The sequence below is a fragment of the Pleurodeles waltl genome, chromosome 3_1 (assembly GCF_031143425.1).
Source record: "Pleurodeles waltl isolate 20211129_DDA chromosome 3_1, aPleWal1.hap1.20221129, whole genome shotgun sequence".
NCBI classification, from domain to species: domain Eukaryota; kingdom Metazoa; phylum Chordata; class Amphibia; order Caudata; family Salamandridae; genus Pleurodeles; species Pleurodeles waltl.
In genome coordinates this window covers 622,956,270-622,979,920 of record NC_090440.1, presented here as the reverse complement: position 1 = coordinate 622,979,920, position 23,651 = coordinate 622,956,270, and the positions used below count along the sequence as shown (strand labels likewise).

The 23,651-nt window shown below is 44.1% G+C and overlaps 1 protein-coding gene across 7 annotated transcripts in view; it reads right to left on the bottom strand.

Moving 5' to 3' along the window:
* TSPAN4 (tetraspanin 4) overlaps nt 1–23,651 on the bottom strand; it is a 2,368,794-nt gene that overhangs the window by 1,651,038 nt on the left and 694,105 nt on the right. For 4 of the 7 annotated variants that reach the window (XM_069223119.1, XM_069223121.1, XM_069223125.1 and 1 more), the window contains one exon: nt 16,393–16,444. The exons of the other annotated variants lie outside the window; for them this stretch is intronic. The gene's annotated coding sequence lies outside the window, so the exon portion shown is untranslated. The remainder of the gene's footprint in view (nt 1–16,392; nt 16,445–23,651) is intronic. 7 annotated transcript variants of the gene reach the window in all.

The window sequence follows — 23,651 nt, the reverse complement described above, 5'->3', positions numbered from 1 at the left end:
CTCAATGCAGTGGTATGATATAATATGCTAAAATGAAATGAGTTGCAACAGTCACATTAGAAGGAAGTTTTGAATTGTAAAGACTCTTTATCATCTTATCTTATAAGTTCTGGACTCTTTGAGTCAAGCAACTGAAGACCTCTCCCTCCCCATCCTCCCCTGTTCCTCGAATCCTGAACATCAGCGCTGCTTGCCGTGACCACGAAGGGGACAGGAACCATCCAAATTCATAAAACAATGGTTTTCAAGCAAGTGTTGTCTGTAGGGTGACAACCCGTCTGTAATTTTCATGGACTGCCCGTAATTTCGCCCTGCCATCCATTGTCCATGATGAAAGGCTTAACGGACAGCATTTGTCCTTAATTTTAGCCATGTTATACACCAGAGTGGCCTCTGTTCACCATGGCTAAAAGTTAGTGGCATAGTGGTGTGGAGTGAAGTAGAGTGGCATAGGAGCAGTGGTGTAGAGCCCAGTGGTGCAGAGTGCAGTGCAGTGGGGTACAGTGCAGTTGTTTAGAGTACACTGGCGTAGAGTGCAGTGGTTTAGAGTGCAGTGGCATGAAGTGGTGTGGGAAAGAGTAGAGTGGCATAGAGTGCTGTGGAGTAGAGTGGCATACAATAGAGTGCAGTAGTGTAGAGTGGTGCAGTGGCATAGAGTGCAGAGTAGACTCGCGTGGCAGAGAGTGCAGTGGCGTAGAGTGGAGTAGTGTAGAGTGGTGCAGTGTAGAGTATAGTGCTGTAGAGTGCAGTTGAGTGAAGTGATGCAGAGTAGAGTGGCATAGAGTGCAGTGGCGTAGAATGCAGTAGTACTGAGTAGATTGGTTTTCAGTATAGTGGCAGAGAGTGTAATGTTGCAGAGTAGAGTGTCAGTTCAGTGATGTTGAGTGGAGTAGAGTGGCACAGAGAGCAGTGGCCCAGAGTACAGTAGTGCAGAGTAGAGTGCAGTGACGTACAGTGCAGTTGTTTAGAGTGCATTGCTGCAGTGGTATAGAGTGGCATGGGGTAGAGAAGCATAGAGTGCAGTGGTGTAGAGTGGCATTCAATAGAGTGGCAGAGAGTGCAGTAATGCAGAGTGGCACAGTGTCAGAGTGCTGAGTAGACTCGTGTGGCATAGAGTGCAGTGGTGTGAAGTGGTGCAGAGTGGAGTACTGTAGAGTGGTGCAGTGCAGAGTAGAGTACAATACCTAGAGTGCAGTGGCATAGAATGCAGTAATGTGTAACACACTGCCGTTACACACAACACATTTTTGATTGAAATGACCTTACATTTGCACAGACATACAGTTTTTCAAATCAAACTATACTGTGCACAGACAATGATGTGTGGAAATTGCATCACCAAATGCAATGATTTGTTTTTAAACATATAAAGGTATTTGTTTCCAGCACAGTTCAGAATTAACAAAAATGTGCTTCATTTGTACCCCTAATTCTGATATATTCTGAAGTTTATTTAAATGTTGTCATGTGATAGAAAAAACTTTTCCTAACCTCAGTATCGAGCAATATTGTTGCATAAATCCTCTCACTTTGAAGTCAGAGAAAGAAAAGTAAACACTAAGTCCCCACCGAAGACAGAGCCTGATATTTGACTTTGTTCTTTGAATGCACAGCAAATGTGAGGAAATAAGAACAAGATTTACAGCCCTGTTTACAGAAAGGAGCACTCGGAAGGATACTGTAAATAAGGTTTGGGCAAGAGAAGGGATGAACTCAAGCTCCATATCCTAAAACAAATAAAGCCAGCAAATTGTAAGAAACAAAATGTGAGTTACAAACCACAAGGCCAATGACAAGCAACAGGTGGAATGCATTCCCATGGAAGCACTATGAATGTACTTAAAGTGACAGCCGTGGGATACTTTGTGGGGAAAGTCCAGTCCGTATCTTGCAGAGGTTTGGCCACATCAATCCCCTAAGAAGTATGATGAGAAGACCTAGAGTGGTTTCCATGTTGCAGGAAAGGTCTGTACACCCATTCAATCAGTTTGCCACCAGTTCCTATGGTGTAGAGCTTCTGCCACACCTCTTGTAGGGTTAGTGCTAGGTGGCAGACATGAAATAGGGCATTTAATGATTATTTAAGGTGGTTGTAAGTAAGGAGTTGACAGGGGTGAAGATAGTAGTCTTCTACAAGGGTTTGGAAATTTAGTAGTTGCCATCCAGAAACAAATCCCTCAATTCTGAGACACCTGCAGCATGCCACTGATGGAGTTGCTCTGAGCACAGCCATCCTGTGCGAGTGGGAAGGCTTAGCAAAGGTAGTGCAGGAGCACAGGGTTTCAGTGTCAGTGAGTTTACAGGTTCTAGCAAGGCAAGAGAAAGCTGTGCATGATAACCCCGGATGCTGATCCGTAGAATAGTCAGTAGGAAACAATGAGCAGTGCATTAAGCCTTCCTTAACAGTCTTTACTGATAAACCCCATCTCATGCAGGGAGGTGGGCAGAAAGCCAGAGAGCCATCCTTTGGACCTGTGCAGCTGAATAATAGCATTCTAAGTCCAGAAGACCTAATACACCCGCAGTCACGGGTAGCTTTAGAGTGGAAAGAGCTACCTGACGGTGCCGCAGCTATCAAATCTGATGTATGACATGTCTGAAGAAGGAATGAAGGACGAGCAGAAGAAGGTTTGCAAAATAATACTACCACTGGGGTAGCAGACTATCTTCACTAGTGCCACGTGGCCCACTACAGAAAGCAGAAGAGAAGACCAAAAAGCAAACTGGGCTTGGAGCGACCGTGACACTCTGCCGAGAATTCCATCCTGCAAATCAGTGGGAGAATGGTAGATATTAATCACTTAGTATCAAACGATAACGGTCCCCAGTTCAATCTGACATCTAATTGTATATAAAGGGGGAAAACAGTGCCATGTGTTAAAGAAACTATAATTAAACTTTTAACATTTTGACATTGTGTTTGTTCAATTTACATCCCAAATATTTTGAAGATTCTATGTGTACTTGACACTTAAGGATAACCCAGATCACTAGTTTGGCTTTTGCTCAATTTGAAAACCATTTAAAGACATGGACAAAGCGGGCAATTGCCTTGCACAAACTTGCAAGGGGTTTGACCCCTGCTCACCCTTCACAAGCACGAACAGCAGACCATTGCACCAGAAGAGTTTGTTAAGGTGGATGAGTGTTCCTCGTTCAGCCACTTGACAGTGCCTCTTCTGTTTCTCTCCTGTGTGCAGACATAACTCCCAGGTACCCAATACCTTCTGCTAGTATTGGTGGACTCATCTTGTCTGATTTTAGGAATCGTCCCACCTTGTTCTTCTGTTCCTTATTTATCTAGTTCTTAGCAACAACCCTTTGAATCACTTGCCGTGGATCTCCCATTTGATCTTGATTTCATCCTCCTATTTTATTATCTTTGATTGGTAGTCCGGGCTCTCATTTCTGAGATAAATGTAAAGTCCCAGACATACACTCTAGTGCTGTGACACTACAGACAAGTTGTGGGTAACTCACATCCTGACATTATGTGTGAGACTGTCGCATACACCATCTGCCTTCCCTCATAAAATGATTTTTAGGATGAAAGCCCATGGGTGGTTGGGTTGAGCCAGATGTTTTTGTCCAATTCGTTTAAACTAGCATAAGGTTAATTACCTTAATGCTTCCCAAGCTATTCAGAAACATAATCAAAATGTTGCTGTTACTTTCTCTTCAAAAAAGATTGGGTAGATTTGGGTAGGAGTGGTGGCCTTTACACAGTGCTGAAGGGCATTAATTACTACTGAACAAGGATGTAATGTGACACCTGAATGTAGCAAACCAGGACGCAATCACAAAAAGACCACAATGAATAAACAGTGCCATTTTACAAAAGAGTAAATAAATGCACTGACAACATAGTGAGGCATGGCCTCTCTTTGGTGAATCTGTAAAACTGACGTTTGTCCTGAATTTTGACCCTTTGTCCTGAATTTTTGTCCAGAATTTTGACCCTTTGTCCTGAATTTTTTACAGTCCTGTCCAGAATTTGCCTTAATGCCAGGTGCTTACCCTAGTTGTCTGACTCGCCACGTTTTAAAATCGTTTATTTTTAAAGCGCCAAAACGCTGCAGTCAGAAATTGCGGCTGGGCGGTTCCACAGCACTAAAACTGGTCCCACCCTTGCCACTGGGTAAACATCTGTACCCATAGCGCCAGTCAGGGCCTGATTAGAGTAAATGGATTTGGAAAGTTATGTTCTCATTTTTTATTTAAGCAGTGGAATTGCATTTGTATTCATTTAACTGAAAATCACACATGGCTTCGTGGTCAGGCCCTGGGAACCACCTAGGTTCACTGACATTTAGTTTTAAGCCAAATACTAACTGCAGGCACGACATGAGCCTGCCCATTTGGAGACATTTGCTCCCTGGGTTTCACTTGAAAGAGTTAGATACCAGGATTAGAACAGAGAACCTTGTATTCATCAGCTAAAGTCAAATCTACAGGTCCTCGCCTCACTAGGATAGTTACTGTCAGAGAGATGTGACACTGGAAAGGTGAGGCTGCTATGATGCTTTCCTCAATGAGTCTTATGAGGCTTCCATCTACGCAAACGCACCCTTCCAGTCCCTCAAGCCTGCTTGCCCTTGGTCAGGAACAGTGTATTTAGGGCTCTCTGTTTTGCCCACACACCTATCCTGATATCATGCCTGCCTTCCTCCACAGTGGCCGTGATTACGTGTACGGGTGTAATTTATTGTACATGATAAATAACTTTACCACTGGGTACGTTATTTATCCAGTGCAATAAATAGCACCTATTACGAGCTGTTGAGGAATAACATGCATATTTTATTGTTTCATGCACCAAAATCTGCATTGTATGGAAATTACCTTACGGTTTTCCCTTGTTAAAATTCAGCAGGTTCGCCCTGCCAGTTTAATGATGGTTGATTTATTTAATGCATCAATCAATCAATCAATCAATCACAATATTTATAGAGCGCGCTACTTACCCGTTAGGGTTTCAAGGCACTGAGGGGGGGGTGGGGGGGGGAGTGCTGCTACTGGTCGAAGAGGCAGGTCTTGAGGAGTCTCCTGCAGGTGAGAAGGTCCTGGGTCTGCCGCAGGGGGGTCAGGAGGGTGTTCCAGGTCTTGGCGGCGAGGTAGGAGAAGGATCTGCCACCGGAGGTCTTGCGTTGGAAGCAGGGAACGAAAGTGAGGGCGAGGTTGGCAGAGCGGAGTTGGCGAGAGGGGACGTAGAAGTTGAGTCTGTTGTTCAGGTAGGCTGGTCCGGCGTTGTAGAGTGCCTAGTGAGCGTGGGTGAGGAGCTTGAAGGTGATCCTCTTGTCCACGGGGAGCCAGTGGAGGTCTTTCAGGTGGTGGGAGATGTGGCATCGGCGGGGTACGTCGAGGACCAGTCGGGCGGTGGCGTTTTGGATGCGTTGGAGGCGTCAGATGTCTTTTGCTGGGATGCCTGTGTAGAGTGCGTTGCCGTAGTCTAGTCTACTGCTGACGAGGGCCTGTGTCACCGTTTTTCTGGTTTCTGTCGGGATCCATTTGTAGATTCTACGGAGCATGCGGAGGGTGTTGTAGCAGGAGGAGGAAACTGCGTTGACCTGCTTGGACATGGTGAGGGCGGAGTCGAGGACGAAACCCAGGTTGCATGCGTGGTTGGCTGGCGTTGGAGGGGGTCCAAGCGCGGTGGGCCACCAGGAGTCGTCCCAGGCCAAGGGGGTGCGTCCGAGGATGTGTGACCTTACAACTGAAACGCATAAGTCAATATATTCTACAACAGCCTTAGATGGTTCACTGTTAATATTTTTAAGAGTTCAAATCACAGTGGACTATCAAATACATCATGTTTATCATTGTAGAATCTTAGATTACTGTGGCAGGACTCGTAAGTGCACATAAGACTGAGAGTGCAGTATCATGATTGTTGATGAGATTCACAGAGATTTCTTGTTCCTCATAACTCAGCGAGTAGGCTACATATCCTTCAAAGTCACTCACACCTTTTTACAGCTCAGCATGTGTACAAAGAGACACATCAATCCACAAGTACATCCATGTGGACATGGCATGTACTCACATATAAGACCTACTCAAACGTACACACATCTGTACGCACACCACAGGTATACACATATATCACTTACGCAAAGTGACCTTTAATCCACCCATAAACCCAAACTAACTATCAATTGTCCTTGCACAAACCTCTATCAATCCATGTTTTCATTTCACATGCATTTGCCATCTACAGTTTCTATTCATCTACTCATCCCTCTGTTCACACAAAATCAGCATTCATCAATACAACAATCCCTAAATGCATGAGCCTTGCAGCCGCCCACTCTCCCAACTGTACACCAACTGATACCATCATCCACTGATACCACTAGCCAATTCTCTATTCAGTTACGTAGGAATCAACAAGACATTCACTTCTCCACATATAACGTACTATGACATTACATATGTATTTGTGACTGCACATTTACTCCTTGGGGCATTTTGGTGCTGAAATAACAGATGTTTTTACTTATCTATCCATGCTTTACCATTTTACATGCTGAACGACCCATGAACTTACAAAGCCATACAACCACATGAAACATATGCATCAAATAGGCAAGGGTCTTTGCACTGCTGCTATAGACTGTGTTACATCTGTTGTTTAAGAGAGAAGGCCTCAATGATACTTCCTGAGATTTACCTGTTTGTGACAGTAGGAACCTTACACTACTGCTGAACAGTCTGGGACAAAAGCTTCCACACCTGTTACCATGTTTTCCAAAGGAAGGAAGCTTGCACATGTGCCCATGCTGTACCCGATACATGAGGAATGGAAACCTGCACTGGTGACAACCAAATGTAACTTTTGTGTGAGGGATCCTGTGGTACACTTTTTCTGTGGAGATGGGAAGCTAGCCAGCTGATGCGCATGGTATATCTGTTGTGTGAGAGAGGGAGCCTTGCACTGCTAATCCCTGATTGTGCCTGTTCTGTGGGTGATGCTTGCATTGTTATTGGCATGCTGCACCTGCTCTTTGACGGAGGGAAGCCTCAATAGGGGTACATCTGTCTGTGGGTCCCAATAACGATTCCTTGTCTTCACCTGGAGGAAGGGTTGCCCCCATCTCAAAGAAGAACTCTTAACAATCTGTGTATGCTAAGATTATAGAAGGGCTAGGAGACAGTACTTTACTATTTGTTGATGTAAGCCTCTACATGCCTTTTCCTTAAAAATGGCAACTCTTACTCTTTTTGCATGTAAATGTTTGGTAATGGTATAGATAGCTAAAATACTTTTGACATGTTTTAATCTTGTACTTGCTGGTTTATGTCTATACTTCAAAGGGGAAATACTTTACTTTTTCCTCTGGCTTAGAAACACTGGCCATGCCAATGATCATCTTAAAATAGCTTGAATGGTTGCCATACCTGCACCAGTGCATTACATATTATGTTAGATCTCACACTTGTAATCTAATTAAGATAGCTTAATTAGTAAATGCTTTTGTTACAGACATCCTTTTGTAACCTTTGCTCCCACTTCCTCCTTTGCTGTTGTATCTCTGTAAAGGTCCCTCATCAGCTGCTGTGCAGGGGGTGGTGGTAGGATTGCTGACTTGGACTCAGTTTCTCCCATCGTCTTCCTGCCTCAGCCTGGTCTATCTACCCTTTCCATCATTGTCTTCTATTACGTCATTGAATCTTGGTGTCCTGACACATGCTAGTGGGTGAGTGTATACATCCTGGGCTAATTAATTGGCTACAAGCCATCGAGATGTTCCAGTGTTTGAAAAATAAGTAGTGCACCCAGCTCAAGCCACGATAACACATCACCCTACAACAGTATACACTTGCACTATGATATGCAGAATACAGTTCAAAGTCATAGAGTTGTCTAAGTATTTGCTCCCTTAGTGATATATACTTTCTGGAAAACTATATCCTATCAATATCCAGCATATCTATTGTGAAAAAGAGAAATCTACTACATCCAAAAAAAATTAGAATGGCATTATACCACCTAATTAGTAAAGGTAGGTCAAAACTTAACAGTCACTTGAAGCAAAGCAATGGATAATTGTACACTCCAGTAAAATGAAACAAAATGCAATGTCCTTCAGCACACAAATTAATGCTTAAAAATGTCATATCGGGAAAGCTGTGATACCATTTATATATTGTTTATTTTTAGGGAGAAAGAAATAAGGATCACTGATTTTGCGCTGTGCAGATCACAACAATGTACAAAGCTTTTATGCTCTAGTTTCAAACTTTCCCTTCCTGGAGTTTTAGGTGCCTTGTGTCATCACATGCTGCTCAGTATTCTGCAGCATCTTCAGTTTTCATCTAGCCCGCTCTCCTTGATTCCTCTCTTCTTCAAAGCATGGTCTGCAGCTAGGCCTGACTGTTATAAGTGCCTGCCTACCATTAATCCTCATTCTAAGCCTGGTTTGCTGTTGTTATGTATGGGCTTATGCTAGCCTGCTCTCCTGAGCCTCCCTGCTCTACACTGCTGTGAGGAGGAACTAGACTAGAGTGAACAACATAATGCAGACTAGGGGTGGGCGTTGAGCTCCACTTCGCTAGCAGAGTTAACAAAGTTTTTGGCACTCTATGCTCCTCTTGTAGCACGGAGTTAAGCCAAAAACTCTGCTAGCCTCAGCAACGGAGAGGAGCTCACTGTGTGCGCACTGCACCCCAGTTTTGGGCCACACAGCTCAAGCGCAGACAGTCTGTGCTTGCACTGTGTGGCTCATAACTGGGCTGCAGAGTGCAGTCGTCCCAAAAACGTCAGCGGCGGCTGGCATGGTGCTGGCTGCTGCAAGCTGCTGGTGAGGGGCTGCCCCAGCACTAGCACTGGATCCAGGCCTCCCTCCTTTCACTGTCCTCAGCAGCGTGGGAGCAGGGGGCAGAGGGAGGGATAGAGCCAGGCTGCTGGCAATGGGGACCCTGGAGTCCTGGAGCCAGCACCAGATAAGACCCTCATTTTGCTTTCTCCTCTGTGTGCACACAGGGGCTGGCACTGGGCATGGACAGTATTTACATATGAGGGGGGTGGAGGGGTCTGTGCTTGGGAAAGAAGGAAACTTGCATTCAGAGCTCCACTTGAAAAGAACCTGTGTCCCCAAAGTCCCCGGGAAAGGAAGTGATGTGTTATGGGTTACAGTGCTGAGGCCAGCAGGGAGAGCTGGAGACTGAGGGGGCATCAGCTGCTGAGAGGTAGTCCGGCAGCCCCCGCCAAATAGAGATGTGTGTGGCCTGAGAGAGTGTCTTAGAGCAAAGTAACAGCAAGGCTAAGCACTTTGTGAAAATACCAGGCTGCTGGTGGTGAGCTGGTTTGCTGCTGCTAGTGCTGGGCCCTAAAGGAAGGGCAGTCTGAGGCTGTGTGTAAGTGCAGATGAAGCGATTGCAAGGCTGGTTCAAGACAGGGGGTGTGCTTGGCCATATGAAGCAAGTTTGTGAAGGAGAGCAGTTGGTAAAGGGAACTGTGCAGGTGTGGTTGAGAGCAGCAGGCTCCAGGCTGGTGGGCTGTGCAGGGGCGGTTTAACATGTAGTGCTAAGGCGCCCCTATGAATTTCCTGCACATCAACATTAAAAAATATTAAATAGATCCATTTGTTTAAAGATACAATTGTATCTCTAAACAGATTGATGTATTTAAGTCTGGGCTGTCTGTCCCAGGCTGCCTACCCTGCCTCGCTTTGAAGTAGGAGACAGAAGCCAGACAGTAAATCAACTTCTCTGCACTGTGACACACGGTGACACACGGTGACGCCGGGCTGACTGCTCTGAAGCCCTTCATTTTCATTGTGGTCTACAGTGGTATCAACTATAGGCCAGTGAAACATTTAGTGTCATGGTTTCAGGCGTTGGAATCTTCACCTCTGCATGAGGGCAGGCATCTGTCATTCACAGGTGTCGATCACACCCTTTCCCATTTGTCATGCAGAAGTGAAAGCAAGCACATCTGCTTTAGTCCCTTGTCCTCAGTAATGGTAAGTGTTCTAATGTTAATCTTGGGTTACTTATATTGTGCTCACCTTAACCTCCCCCACTTTGATATCCCAAGCCCTTGCAGAAGATCATTGGCCCCTTCAGAAGTGGAGCTGCTGTATTTGTTCCTCCCCTAAGTTGTTCCAAAAGACGAGCTGGATTCTGATTTTGATTACAATGTTTATCCACATATCTAAGTCAAGCTCAAAGCGAGACATATGTGCTTACAGGAAAGGCAGTTAGCTGCTGTATGGGTTAAAACTGGCCCCATCTTCATGCCCTTAACATTAATGCCAAAAACATGGATTGATTTGCAAACAATGAATGTTAAAAACGTTAAGGTAATGTGTGCCAGTAATTTTGTTCCTCTCTTTTTTCACATTTTACTTAATGCTGCATTGCCAAGAGAGTAAGCCCTTTCATCGTGCTCAGTTTCCGCATTTCTTTTTGTGCATTTTATTACTCTTGCATAGTGCATAATTTGACTTCTGACAGGTGTTTATGAGGGACTTTGATTGAGAACAATGGTGCTGAGGCAGAAGGCAAAGCAAAGTGCCTGTCAGTGTGTTGACGCCTCTGCAGAGCACACAGAACAATTGTCATGTATTCCAGCTACAGTTGGAGTTCAGTGTAAATATGTGTGAAGGTTGTGCAAAGCTGTCAAAATATTTAGAAGGCAAAAGCAAAAGGAAATAAAATGCTTGAATGTGTATGTGTGCAGTGTGTTTGAGATGGTAAAATGAGGGAGATGTGAGGAAGTGCATTTAGTCGACAGTGAAAAGAGGGTGCTGAAGAGGAAAGCGAGGAGATTGAAAATGTGCAGATGAATGAGATGTGCAAAGAAAAAGAAAAAGGGCATGCATATATGACTTGAAGCACATAACTGAAGGTCATACTCCTTCCAGAGGCCTCAATAACATTTAATTGATAGTCTCACAATTTCAGAATTGAAACATTTCCAATGGTAAATATTTATATGAAATCAGTGTTGTTACTCATTTTTCTGAAATAGATTAAAAAAACATTGACAAAGCCAATAGGATTGACAAGTTTTAGGTGTATGTCAGTTGTTGTATTATAATCCTGTCTGTTGCCATTGTCTAGTGGTCCCTCCCCACCCTATCCTTTTTAGCTGGGGACACCTTATGCTTGTTGGGAAATCTCAAACTCAAACCTCTCAAACAAAATTGACTAATCTACTCCCCTGATTATCCATAGTACATTAGGTGTATTAACAATTATAGACAAATGGCAGAAATGATTGACCTAGAATTACGCACAAAATGGAAAAGTCCTGAAGATTATATTAAAGTCCTGGATTTCAAGATCAAATGCTCGTAGTTTATCAGGCGCAATTACAGCCCTTCAGGCTGCCCACAAGGCTGCCCGGGCCATTTTCTCTGTGGTGGAGATACATACATCTTTGACTGCAACTGCTCGTTCAGCTGTTTCAGTAAAGCCTGTGGACTCTGCTCATATGCCATGCTTGGTGTGTATAGTTAGCAAAGTTATTTGTTTTCCAGAAACAAGCCTCTGAAGTGGAGATATGTTGCTGAAAAGAAAAACTAATGGTCCTGATGAGCAGGTGAGTTTTTTTCCCTGTGAGTGAGAGCACTGCTCAGCATTGTCATGCATTGCAAGGTGGTGCTGGGCAGGGAGATCTAGTGAGGGTCGCACTGCTCTGATTAGGGCGGGGTGGCCATCACCACGACTAGGAGCCGTATTTGCAGACACAGGGCCAGCTTTATCACTGGTGGCAGCCGATGCGAGAATAATTGCTGCTTAATCCTCCCTCCCCCCTCCTCGGAATCCCTCACTACCACTGGGCGAAAGTGCCCTTAACATCTCCATAGCCCCTCCCACAAACTTTTCATTTGTTTTAAAGCATTGTTAAAAGCTGGCTTTTATATCTACCTAAACGAACCATTTATGTCAACATTATGAACAGATAATACATGAATGGGGAAAACAATATATACTAACCCATTTTATGCAATTTGCATGCAGCTCTTTGATGACAGTTCTTAACAGTCACTGTTCTATATTGGGGTTGTATTTTATGTACTGTGGTACCAAAAGGATCTTTGTGAGGAAGACAGTAATCCACTCAGCTGCCCACATAAAATAAGGATCTGTGAGCTGCACAGTACACGTTCTTTGCAGCAGGCATATTAACCCTCTGCTCTACTTTTAGAGTCAAAACAGCCACAAGACAAAACTTCCTTCGCACTCTATAGCAGGAGCATTTACCACAAGAGTTACCTTGACATTTTTATTGCTGCCTGAAAGCTGGACGCACAAGGAACTTTGCCGCAGGTGTTTTTAAATCGTAAAGTTTTGCTAATTACAGTGCCCCTTCCCCAGGTCAGCGCATAGTGCGGTCTCACCAGTCACACTGCCCTAAAACTGGCCCTGTGCAGACAGTTCATCTGACACTTCGCCAACACAAACCAGTGGTTCCCCGAACCTCTAAGAAGGACATGCGATGAAAGCGGAGAGGGGCAAGAGCACCATCGATTTAAGGTGTTGCTCCCCCTCTGTTATACCACAAATGGCCCTGTAAATCTCCTCCAGGAAGGAACAACCACTGATTTGCAACTTTTGGTATCAGACTCTCACGTATGAAGCAATACTACTTTCAAAGTTCTGAGAAGCTGACTAGTTACCAGGCCCCCACGCCACCTAAAGAAAGCATGACACTGAGTACAGCCTCAAACAGTCTTACTAGGGTACCAAGGACCAAGTTTTTTATTCAGTAATGATTAAGGAAGAAAATTCGTGATTCTTCACCCTACGAATTTGACCTGCCCAAAATAGATTTGGAACTTGGAAATACAACTCAAGGGGACAGTATATACCAAAATTTGGACAGCATAAAATGATAGACTAGGGATTTTTCTTGTGTCTTGTCTCCCATTTTATGTGGTGTTTATTGGTGGGTTTTAGTATCACTTTTATTATTTGTTTCTTTATGAGTTATTTTACTTATGTATTCTAGATGGGATTAATTAGTAATAAATGTTTCCTTTATCAAGACTGATCATTAGTGGATGTGCTTGACAGTGTAGTGTGTTGAGTGGTGGATATGTTTATGCTCCCTCCATAGGTTGCTTATTTTCTTTTTCACAAAGATTATTCCTACAGAGAACCGGCACATCCATGGGCAATTGTGCAGCTCTGTGCTACGTGAAATTGTTTAAGCACAAATTGGAGCTGGACCATATATTGCCCGAAGTCACATGGACAAACAGCCTCAAGTGTTATTTGCAATACATTGATGATACCTTTTTCATATGAAAGGTACTGACTTTAAAATAACCAGAGCTATAGATACCATCAACCAAATTGATAGTTGGATTGGATTTACATGCAACATGAGTGAGACCTCCATTACTTTCTTGGAGATTACCAGGGAAGAATACAAATTGAAGACCAAAGTTCACATGAAACCGACAGGAATAATTTACTGCATTACAATAGTTTCCACCAGCTATCATGCTTGAATTGTGGTAACTGCAACAATATCACTGTCACAAACCGACACAGAGGTACCAAAATAAAATCATACACCAATGCCGATTCCAGAAATGTGGTTTACTTATTAAAATGCCCTTGTGGCTAAGGGTATCTGGGGAAAACTGAGTGCAAATTCAAAGTAAGGTTGGTGGAGCACAGGAGCAACATACGTGCCGGTGCCTGTGGTTGCAGCACACATTTCAACTTGATGGGGCAAAACATTTGGCAACTAAGATTTTTAGTGTTAGAAACAATATACCCTAAGGAAGGAGTTGACTCCAAAAAACTGTTGCTGCAGAGGGAAATATTCTGGATTAAGAAACTCGATACTCTGAATCCTAGAGGACTGGATGACAGACTGGAATTTAGTTGTTTTCTATGATTCAATAACATTTGATCCACGTGTTTTTTCAGGTTACAAGTTTGTCATTGACCAGTGACACTTTATTCCTTACAAATGCATTGAGGACATTGACAGAGACTGTGGTAACGTGTGGAATAGAGATCAATGTTGCTGACATAGGGTCAATTATTTCGTATTTGTCATTCCTAATTTATTTCCTATAGGGGAATACGTACGTCGACATAGGAAATAACTAGTAGGTGACCGACATTAGGATGAATCGTATAGGCAATGTAATTTAATATTTATTTTTAGCATTTCCACCATAAGCAGTGCTATACCAGTAATTGCCATGCAAGAGATACACATTTCCCCGTTCGAATATGGCAGGCACTCTTCAGCCGCCAGTGGTACAGTTTGTCCTTCGTTTATCGTGGCAGTGTTTACATTTGACCTGAAACACCGCGCCTGAGATGCACAACACGAACGCTTGAATGTACACATGACATCCAAGGAACACGGGTGAGTGTACAACCGCAAGGAATACTTTCAATTTACCCGTGTGTTATGGGATATTATTTTCTGTATTACATTTAATCGCACAAGCACTTTAATTTGCACGCATGACCGCTTCATCGGTTTACTGTTGCTGATAAGGTGGTTAACAGTGCGTAAAGCTGTGAGGAATGCAATATACTTATCGGTACGATATTTCACTGCATGAGCAGCACAAGCACTCCCATTCACATGCATGACCACCTGGGGAAGTAGAGAGACCTAGCGCTATCAATCCAGCATGTTCTGGATGCATGTTCTGGATACTGAAATGTTGTCAACATCGCACCTACAAGATGTGCGCATTTGAAGTATAGTGTGGACTGCACGTCAAAACAGATAAACGTGGGGGCATCGTCCATCGCCTTTGTAAGTCACTTGCTCGCTGTGGTTGGGTCAAAAGATTTACTTGACACATTTTTTGATCTGCATGATCTACGACATCAAGATTTTCGCATGGTGTTACGTTCCATCATTCTAACCCGCATGCCCTGCACGATGTTTACCGATTAAACCGTGTGTACGTGCAAGCTCTTGTTATACAGGGTCGCTACAACAGCATGACTAACACACCTGACCTATTCACAGACTCCATACTGTCCTTGGTCACAGAGAGATCAAAACGTACTTGTTATATTCCCGGATCCCTTCTTGGTTCCCAAATACATATGTCATATATTTTTTACAGATGATTTCCCCTGATGAAGGGCGGCAGCCCGAAATGCCTGGGGATTGTCAAGCAGATGTCTATGTATATCGCATTGATAAATTAACTTGAAGAAATATGATTTCACTATGTGCGCATTAAATAACTATCTGTGTACATCTGAGTACTGGCGATACTTGATGTCATAAAGGCCAGAAACACACAGATTACCTGTTGGAGAAAGCTTAAAGGAATAAGTCTCGGGCTCAAGACACCAAAATAGTGCACGAAGGGGGCACTGCTCAATGTAGGGGTGCAATATACATTTTGAATTCACACCTGTGGCCAGAAGGTGATACCCTTGTGCACACAAACAAGAAGGAAACGGGTCACAGGAACGAAAGAATGTGTGCACCATCGACACCCACCAATACGTTCATCCCATTATTATGCCACCGATTCCTGGAGGTGAATGCCTCTCTATACCGGTGCCTGAGCTCTGACCAGGTCACTCCGAGTGGCTACATCCCTGCAAAAACCATCTGTTCCATTCAGTCACGGAGATAAAAGGCTCCTGGTTATCCCAAAGCCCTTGATATGCAGACATTTAAAGCGCCGTATCCCTCTAGCAATACCCTGAGCTTTTCAGTGAGACAAAAGGATAATCTTTATTGGTGGTGGGTGAAATCCGTTGTGCAAGAAACCGACTTTCAAATCCCATTCAGATTCCTGAATCGGTTGCACAGGGCATATTTTGCAGAAATTCGCAGTTGTTGTAGAATGTCAGCGACACCTAAACCGTCTGTAACAACGTTCTGTGCCACTGTGTGTCGGAAACTAACGGCTAGTCTGTGTCTCTGTCCCAAACATCAGCCCATTCCGCCTCAGAGGGACAGTTTTGCACTCCTCCAGCAAAGACCTAATCCGCTTTGTTGCAAAGGTGAAACGCTTTCATTGGCATGCACGCATATAGGAGATATAGGGGGCCCTTGAGTTGTAAAAGACAAAAAGGCTCCACATACCCCCGTGTCATCCCACATTAGGGGTGAGGGGTTATATTTACATCCATATCCTTGGTGGGGTTCCAGATGGGCAGATGGGCCATGGCTAATTAACCATCGCTACTCCTGTAACTCTTTGCAAGCTCTGTAAATATACTACTCTAAATATAATTTACAAAAATATCCCTTTAAAGATTCATTTTTATAATATTAACTCCAGTTGGGTGTTATATTTGTGAACAATATTTAAGTCACAATATGTTTGTCAGCTGATATTTAGTTCGGGATATTCTGGTAACATACCTGATGTAACCATCTAAAAAACGATTTTTTTTAAAAATAAGTATGCTTTCAGCTTTGAACAGTACCTTGGTAGAGTCCTTGTGCCTGTTAACACGCTGTGAATACCTGCCAGCCGAACTGGAAAACAAGAGAAAGAAAAAGCCATGTTGGAGTTGCTTGTAAGAATCATTTCCACAAACCATGCACGTCATTCACAGAACTACTTCGAGTGACTCCGCCTCCTGCTGATCCAGGGCTGCCATGTGAAAACTCTCTGAGCCTACGGGATAATCAGGGTCGGATTGGCAAGACGGCTACTATGGAACTGGCCGATGAGCCGGCGCCTCAGGGTCACAGGTGGGCTGGTTTTACTAGGGCCTCAGTTAACCGGCCCACAGAACCGTACAGACTGGCAGGCCCGCACTAGGCCACTGTAATGTGCATTCATCTTGGCCATGCCCCCTCCCCCCCGAGCCAAGCTGGGGGCAGGCGTTATTCTGGCCCTTGAGCCATGCTCACCTCAAACACGCCCACCAGTCAGACGCGGCCCAGCAGCTGCCGCTCCCCCTCTGGGCCACCACTTTCTGGCAGTGGTGAGCAGGGGAGGAGGGAGCATGCAGAGGTCTCTCTGGGGGCCAGAGGCTATCACCTGGCCTCAGTGTCTTTTAGACTGGTGGGTTTTAAGCCTCACCGTGAGGCCACCTTTACCAGAAAGAAAAACGGAGAGGCTGTAAACTACTTTCGAGTCCCAGCATCAGCTCAGGATCCTGTGATTGTGGCTAACCAATTAATTTCCCAAGGCCTAAATAAGAATGAATTTGATTTTGTATAATGTAACTAGTGCGCATGTCAATGGCTCCAGTGCCTTTGAAAGAGGTTCACGGTATGTAAAACTACACAAACAAAAAATAAATGGCCAGATTATACAAAGGCCCAAGCCATGATAACTAATGAGGACCCTTTATATAAAACATCCATATTTCTAAAACATCCATATTTTCTGCCTTTGTCTAGGTTTAACTCACCTTTAAGAGACATTTGAATGTGGTCTTACATTACATTTCCTTTTAAGGCAAATAATGATCAGAGTTAAATATACCGTTTTGGGTGATTTTCTTCATTTTCGTCATACCAGCTAGGACACTAAAATACCAGTCATGCAGGTAAAAAACAGCCAGGTGGGAACCCTAGACAGATATGTGGTTGTGTTTTTTTTCATCCCTCAAGACTGGCCAAACTGCAGTGTTTCTAGTTTTCACTAACTTTACCTGGTCTATTAGCTTTCAAATGCCTAATTTAACAAAATTAGTCTTAACATTAGTCAAATGGGATAACGCCAATGGTGATCAATGAAAGGGACGGTCCGGAAATGTAGGCCACTTTTGTTGGGAGTGTCCGGCCCTAATTGTCACCCCAATCCGACCATGGGCATCATCGCGGACCCTTCGTCAAATGGTAGTGTTTCACCTTAATCTAATGTTAAAGTGTAGGTGGGATTTGATTCTTCAATAGATTTTCTTTTTAATGAAGTAAAATTAAATCTACACATTTATTATCATAACATCGTTAAATAATTTTTGTACTATTTTGTTTTTCATTCAATGGACTGCGAGCTTTAATGTGCCCTTCTTCATGAATGCATATAGTCATAGGGTTCTGTACAATCCATTCACAGACATCCACAAACATAAATACATTATTTTTCTATTCCATACAACTATCTTTTTGCGGATATCTTTCTGCAAAGTCAAACATTCTCATAAGCGTCATGTGGTGTCTCCCTTACTTGTCGTCCTGGTGTGAGAAGTCCCTGACTCACTATAGCTTACTGGGCTAGCCATCTGACTTTGGGAGGCTTCGGAAGCAGGATATAGGTGTGGGGCTGGCAATGTGCAATAGATTCCTTTGTTGCCATTTCAACTTTTGCATGCAGTGCCTATCCTCCACATTTAGAGTAGGTGCAGTACCTGGGCCAGTAATGCAGGGCACGCAAAGCACAGGCAATAAAAGGGGATGGCATGTGTGCCTGATTTTATCATACCTATGTCTGAGCTGGCTGAGCTGTTCCAAAATAACCCTGATCCAAAAGCTTACAGCAACTCCTGCCTTTAAGTGGGTAGGTCAGTCTGGGTCTCAGGTTCTGCAGTAATTAACAGTTGTCATTGTAAAGGGTCCATGTGTCCTGGCTTAACCCTGTAGGCAAGGACACTGGTTGGTTTCTGAACAATGAGTGTAAAAAGCTGTAAAGTAATCCCTGTTTATTTTCAGGTATCTTACTTCATTCTGCATTGCCTAAGATTAGTTGCTTTTCGCAGGATGTTGTATTTCGGTAGTTTTTTCGTGCAGCATATTACTCTTGTGTAGTGTGTACTGTGAAATGAGATGCCTCTAGAATCCTGTCTGCGTTCAGGTTGTGGGTGGGTGTTTATGTCTGGGCGTGAGTGACAGTTCTGGAGTTGAGCCTGAAGGTGACAGTTGTTCGCAGTATCTGTCAGAGGATGATAAAAGTGTTCAGAATACCTGCTCATTCGTTCCTTGGCCTCTATGCAGAACAAAAAGAGCAATTGTCAGCTGCAGGAATTGTAATTGTGATTCTAAGTAAAAGTATGTGAAGAAGGAACACAGCTGTTAAAATATTGATGGGGAAAATAGCAGTGCTTACAGGTGAGTGGGTGTGTGTGTTTGTGTGCGGGGGCGAAGAACTGAATGAGATGTAAGGAAATACATATAGAAGAGAGTGAAATTAGAGGGTTGAAGAAGAAAGAAATGATGTGTGAGATATGCAAATAATGAATTCATAATGTGGAGAGAAAAGGAGGATTGTGTCTAACACAGAGACTTCAGATGAAGGCGGTCTGAAGGGAAGAACAAGAGTAATTGGAACTCCTGAGACCAGGACCTTTTTCACAGACCTTAGTAATGTTTAGTTCTCAGTCTCATATTTTCAAAATTGAAATTTTTTCTCTAAATATTCATAACAAAATCATTGCATTCATTTATCTTCTACAGCTAATCCACATTAATAAAGTAACTAGTTCTGGCTTGTTGTATGTGTATGTCTGTGGATGCAATAACAGAAGGCGCGCATAGAGGCACCAAGATGCTGGTCAAGTCGCATGCTGTGGGAAGCACAGAATTTTAGTTTACACGTTATCAGCCAATCCCTTTGTAATCAGGCGCAGCTCCTCCGCTAGGGCGGGGGAGTGTCGCCTCCTCTCCGGCAGCAGTACTGCTAAACTTCTACAGTAAAACGATATTAAACTGTGTTTTATTGTAAAAGGGGCAGGGCCATGGGCTGTGACGAGCACAGAGGGGGAGTGCTTAGCACTCCCCCTCAGTGTGCGTGTATGTTTGGCCGCCTGTCTCGGGCTAGCCAAACATACTTGCGCACTAAGCTCTGTCCAACCCGGCACTGCGTTGCTGAGTCAGACAGAGCAGGCAGACGCTACCAGCCTGCCTTGGAGCACCCTGGCTGGGTACTCCGACCAATCCGAACACTGCTGTCATGCTGCCAACAGCATGACAGCAGCGTTCAGATTGGCTGCAGGGCAGGCTGGGAGCCTGTGCCTGTAGCCTGTGGCGAAGGAAAGAGGAGGGGCGCAGTGGTAGCCGCTGCTCAGGTACATTTTATTTTTTTAAATTTCATTTTTCCTCCCACCCCGCGCCGCCCCTCCCCCTGCAGCAAGCCACTCCTGTTCATAATGGAAAGGATTCCTGGTTATGCTTCTTGTGCCTCTTTTACACCCCGCCTGCATTTTTCATCTTACTCTAAGCTCTACAGCTACTCGTCAATATGTGAAAAGCTAAAGACAACACAAAATCCAGTCGATTTCAAAAGATCCATACTCTTATTTTGCTTCCTTTTGAGAACGAAATATCCCTGTTTCGTCTTGAAATCATAGCTGCATTGAGGTAAGCTTACAATCACAATAGGAATTTTTCTGCAGACTTCATCAGCAGTAAGCATTTTGTTGATTTAGCCTAATTGGGGAACACAGCTTAGTGTTCACAATGGCGAAAAGTTCACAACATGTTATTAATTGTATAAACATTTGCACTGGTCACAAAGAGCATAAAACAACCCTTCCTTACACCTGCGTGCGTGAGCGAGAGAAGGTGGAGAAAGAATGTGAGTGTGGCAGCCAGGAGGCAGAGAAGAGGGGGCATAAACAGAGAAGGGTGGAGGGTAAGGTGTGTGATAAGGGAAGTACAATAAGTTTGTGAGGGGACGGAGGATCAGAGAACAGGAAAGGTGCGTGTGCGTGAGAGGATAAACATTTCAGTGAGAGAAGACATAAAAGTGTGTGCTAGTGAGAAACAAATGCCGAGAAGTGTATGGGTCACAGAGAAGGATCTTAACGAGATGGGTGTGAGAAGAAGGCAAGGATTGAAGACATGTGAAAGAAGGTTGTGAAAAAGCAGGGTAGGACAGAAGATAGTGAAATGACAGAGAGAGAGAGAGTAGTCTGTGTGTGTGGTGACCTAGAGGAAAGTGAGAGGGCTGGACAGATAGCATAACAAAGGAAGGCGAGGGAGGAGTGCATGTGAGGCACACTGGAAATGAGACGTTAATGGCAGCAGCATATACCCATACACTCATTATAGTCAATTAGGCACCAGCTGCAGAGACCCGTAAGCATACCCCACATGCCACTAAATGCCTACGCTGTTCCATGAGCAATGGACGCTTGCACTACCACTGCTGTGGTCGAGGGAAGCTTGTTTTGTTGATGTCCTGCTTGTGTGTACTGCGAGGAAGGGAGGCTTGCACTGCAGTTGCCTAGGTAGAGAGAAGCTTGTTCTTTTGGCGTCATGTTTATGTGCTCTACAAGGTAAGGAAGCTTTCACTTCAACTGTCTTTGTGAGAGAGAGAAGCTTGTTTTGTTGCTGTCGTGCTTGTATGTCCTGCGAAGAAGGTATAATTCAGCTGCCTTGGCAGAAGGAAGCTTGTTTTGTCACTCGTGTGTTGTGAGGAAGGGAAGGTTGCACTTCAGCATCCTTGGTACAAGGCACATGGACGTTTTTTTTTGCTGAGTTCTGTAAGGAAGGGAAGCTTGCACGACTGCTGCATAGGTAGAGGGACGCTTGTTTTGCTCCTGTCGTGCTTGTGTGTGCTGCAAAAAAGGGAAGTTTGCACTACTGCTGACTTGGTAGAGGGAAGCTTGTTTTGTTGCTGTTGTGCATGTGTGTTCTGCAAGGAAGGTAAGCTTGCACTTCAGCTGTCTCTGTGAGAGAGGGAAGATTGTTTTGCTGCTGTTGTGCTTGTGTGTTCTGCAAGAAAGGGAAGCTTGCAACCCAGCTTCCTTGATTCAGAGGTTTCTTTTGTTGCTGCCGTACTTGTGTGTTGTACAAGGAAGGGAAGATTGCACTTCAGGTGCCTTGGTATGGGGACGCTTGTTTTGCTGCTGCCGTGCTTGTGTATTCTGCGGGGAAGGGAAGCTTTTATGTTGCTACCGAATTCTGCTTGGGAGAGAACCTTGTGCAGCTGCTTTTGTCACTTCTTCTTCTAACCATTAGAACACGTAACAGTATGCAAAATGCATTTTTATAAATCATGCATAAATATTAGCTGTAAACAACATAAACATTTAAGATCAAAACTCTAAACGAAAAAGAGAACTTCCTGTTTGTCTTCCATCTATTGTTTGTGTTGTGGAAGCGTTCTCTGTTTGCTGTGTATTAGTGTACTTCAGTGTGAATCTTTTCACTACTTAGAAGCCAAGACGTTTGGCACCCTGGTGCGTGTTTGAATGCATAAGAGCCAAAGAGCGCAGTCTCACAAAATATCTGAACAAAGTTTACTTTTGATTGAGTGTGAAACATGCGCCAGTTTATGCCATAGGCGCATCACTTTGCAAATTTTTAAAAAACATCATCTATTTGGCTTGATGCCACATTTGATGCCTTTAACCAATTCTAGCTTTTTGGATAATACGATATAGCATTTCTGTTTTTATTTCTTAGCTCATACGGGTAGTGTTAAAAGGAATGCGACATGCTGGAAAGTCAGTACTGACTGACATCACAAAATTCAGGAATTACTTGACAGCTGCTTGAAAACAAAAACAATTGTGTGTTTTTTTGCTTGGAGCATATAAGATGTTTATCAAAGAACTTGCTTTGAAGTGCAGGTGCACCAGCATTTCCATTCCTCTAAAACAACAAAGCAAACTAAAGGTTATTTAACCAAGTACAAGAAGGGTCCCCGTGGGGCTTGTGTCCTGTAACGCACTGAAACATTTCGCCAACCCCATCCTCTCCAGATGACTTCCGACAGCCCAGGGAGGTGGAGAGGATGACGGCATTTCTGAAACAAGCATTTGCAATGCAACGGGTCTCGCGTTTGCTCATGTTAGAGCTGATAGCGTTGTAAACTCCTAACCCAACTTTTCACCTATAGGCAAAAGGGCATTTATGTACATAACCCGAAAAAGTGCAATTAACTGTTTAAAGCGCTCGACTTCTGCCAAGCGAAATCACGCTAGGAAAATAGCGAAAAAGTAGTCCACGAGCCAGACAGAAAACAGCGAGCCTCGCATGTTTTCTGTACTTGGTCAATGCGCTCGAGGAGGGCTAGCCACCGGAACAGGCATGACGTATGCGTGCCTTCGACTAATGGAAGCAAGCAGATTTTAATAGGCAAGCCCACGAACCAATGAAAAACACTGACGTGACCTCGACAGGGCTCCGAGCCCTTTTCTAATACCTAAAGTGTGCGACGCAGGCTTGACCCTAAAAAAGGGAAAGCTACAGCGCTGATACCCCTGTTAGCTAAACTTAAGCTTTGGCGGATATTGCACTCCGCATCCACACCTGCAACACCTCTGTGACCAGGGCCGCCTTTAGTGCTGGTGGGCTCTGTGCAAAAGTCTTTTTTGGCAGCCCTCACCCCTTGACTATCTCCTCGGATTCACTCACTACCACCTGGCAAAAGTGCCCCTTATCTTTCCCTCTCTCACATACATTCACTTGTTTTAAAGCGCTTGTAAATGTTGGATTTACTAATCCACTCAGCTAACCACATAAAATATATTTCTGTTCTTTGCAGCAGGCACTTTAACCCTCTATGCTACTTTATGGCGAGTCAAAACCTCTGCCACACAAAACTCCAATCTTTCTCTCCCTAGCAGGAACATTAATCACTGAAGGCTGGGCACACAAAGAACTTTTCAGCAGGTGCTTTTAAATCGCAAGTTTAGTAAGTTATTGCTAAACACAGCACCCCCACCAAGGTCAGCACCCCCAATCCACGTCAGCACCCGGTGCGGCCGCACCACTCACACCTCCCTAAATTCGTCCCTGTTTGTGACATGCAACTTACTTTGAACAGGTGCAACAGGTACTG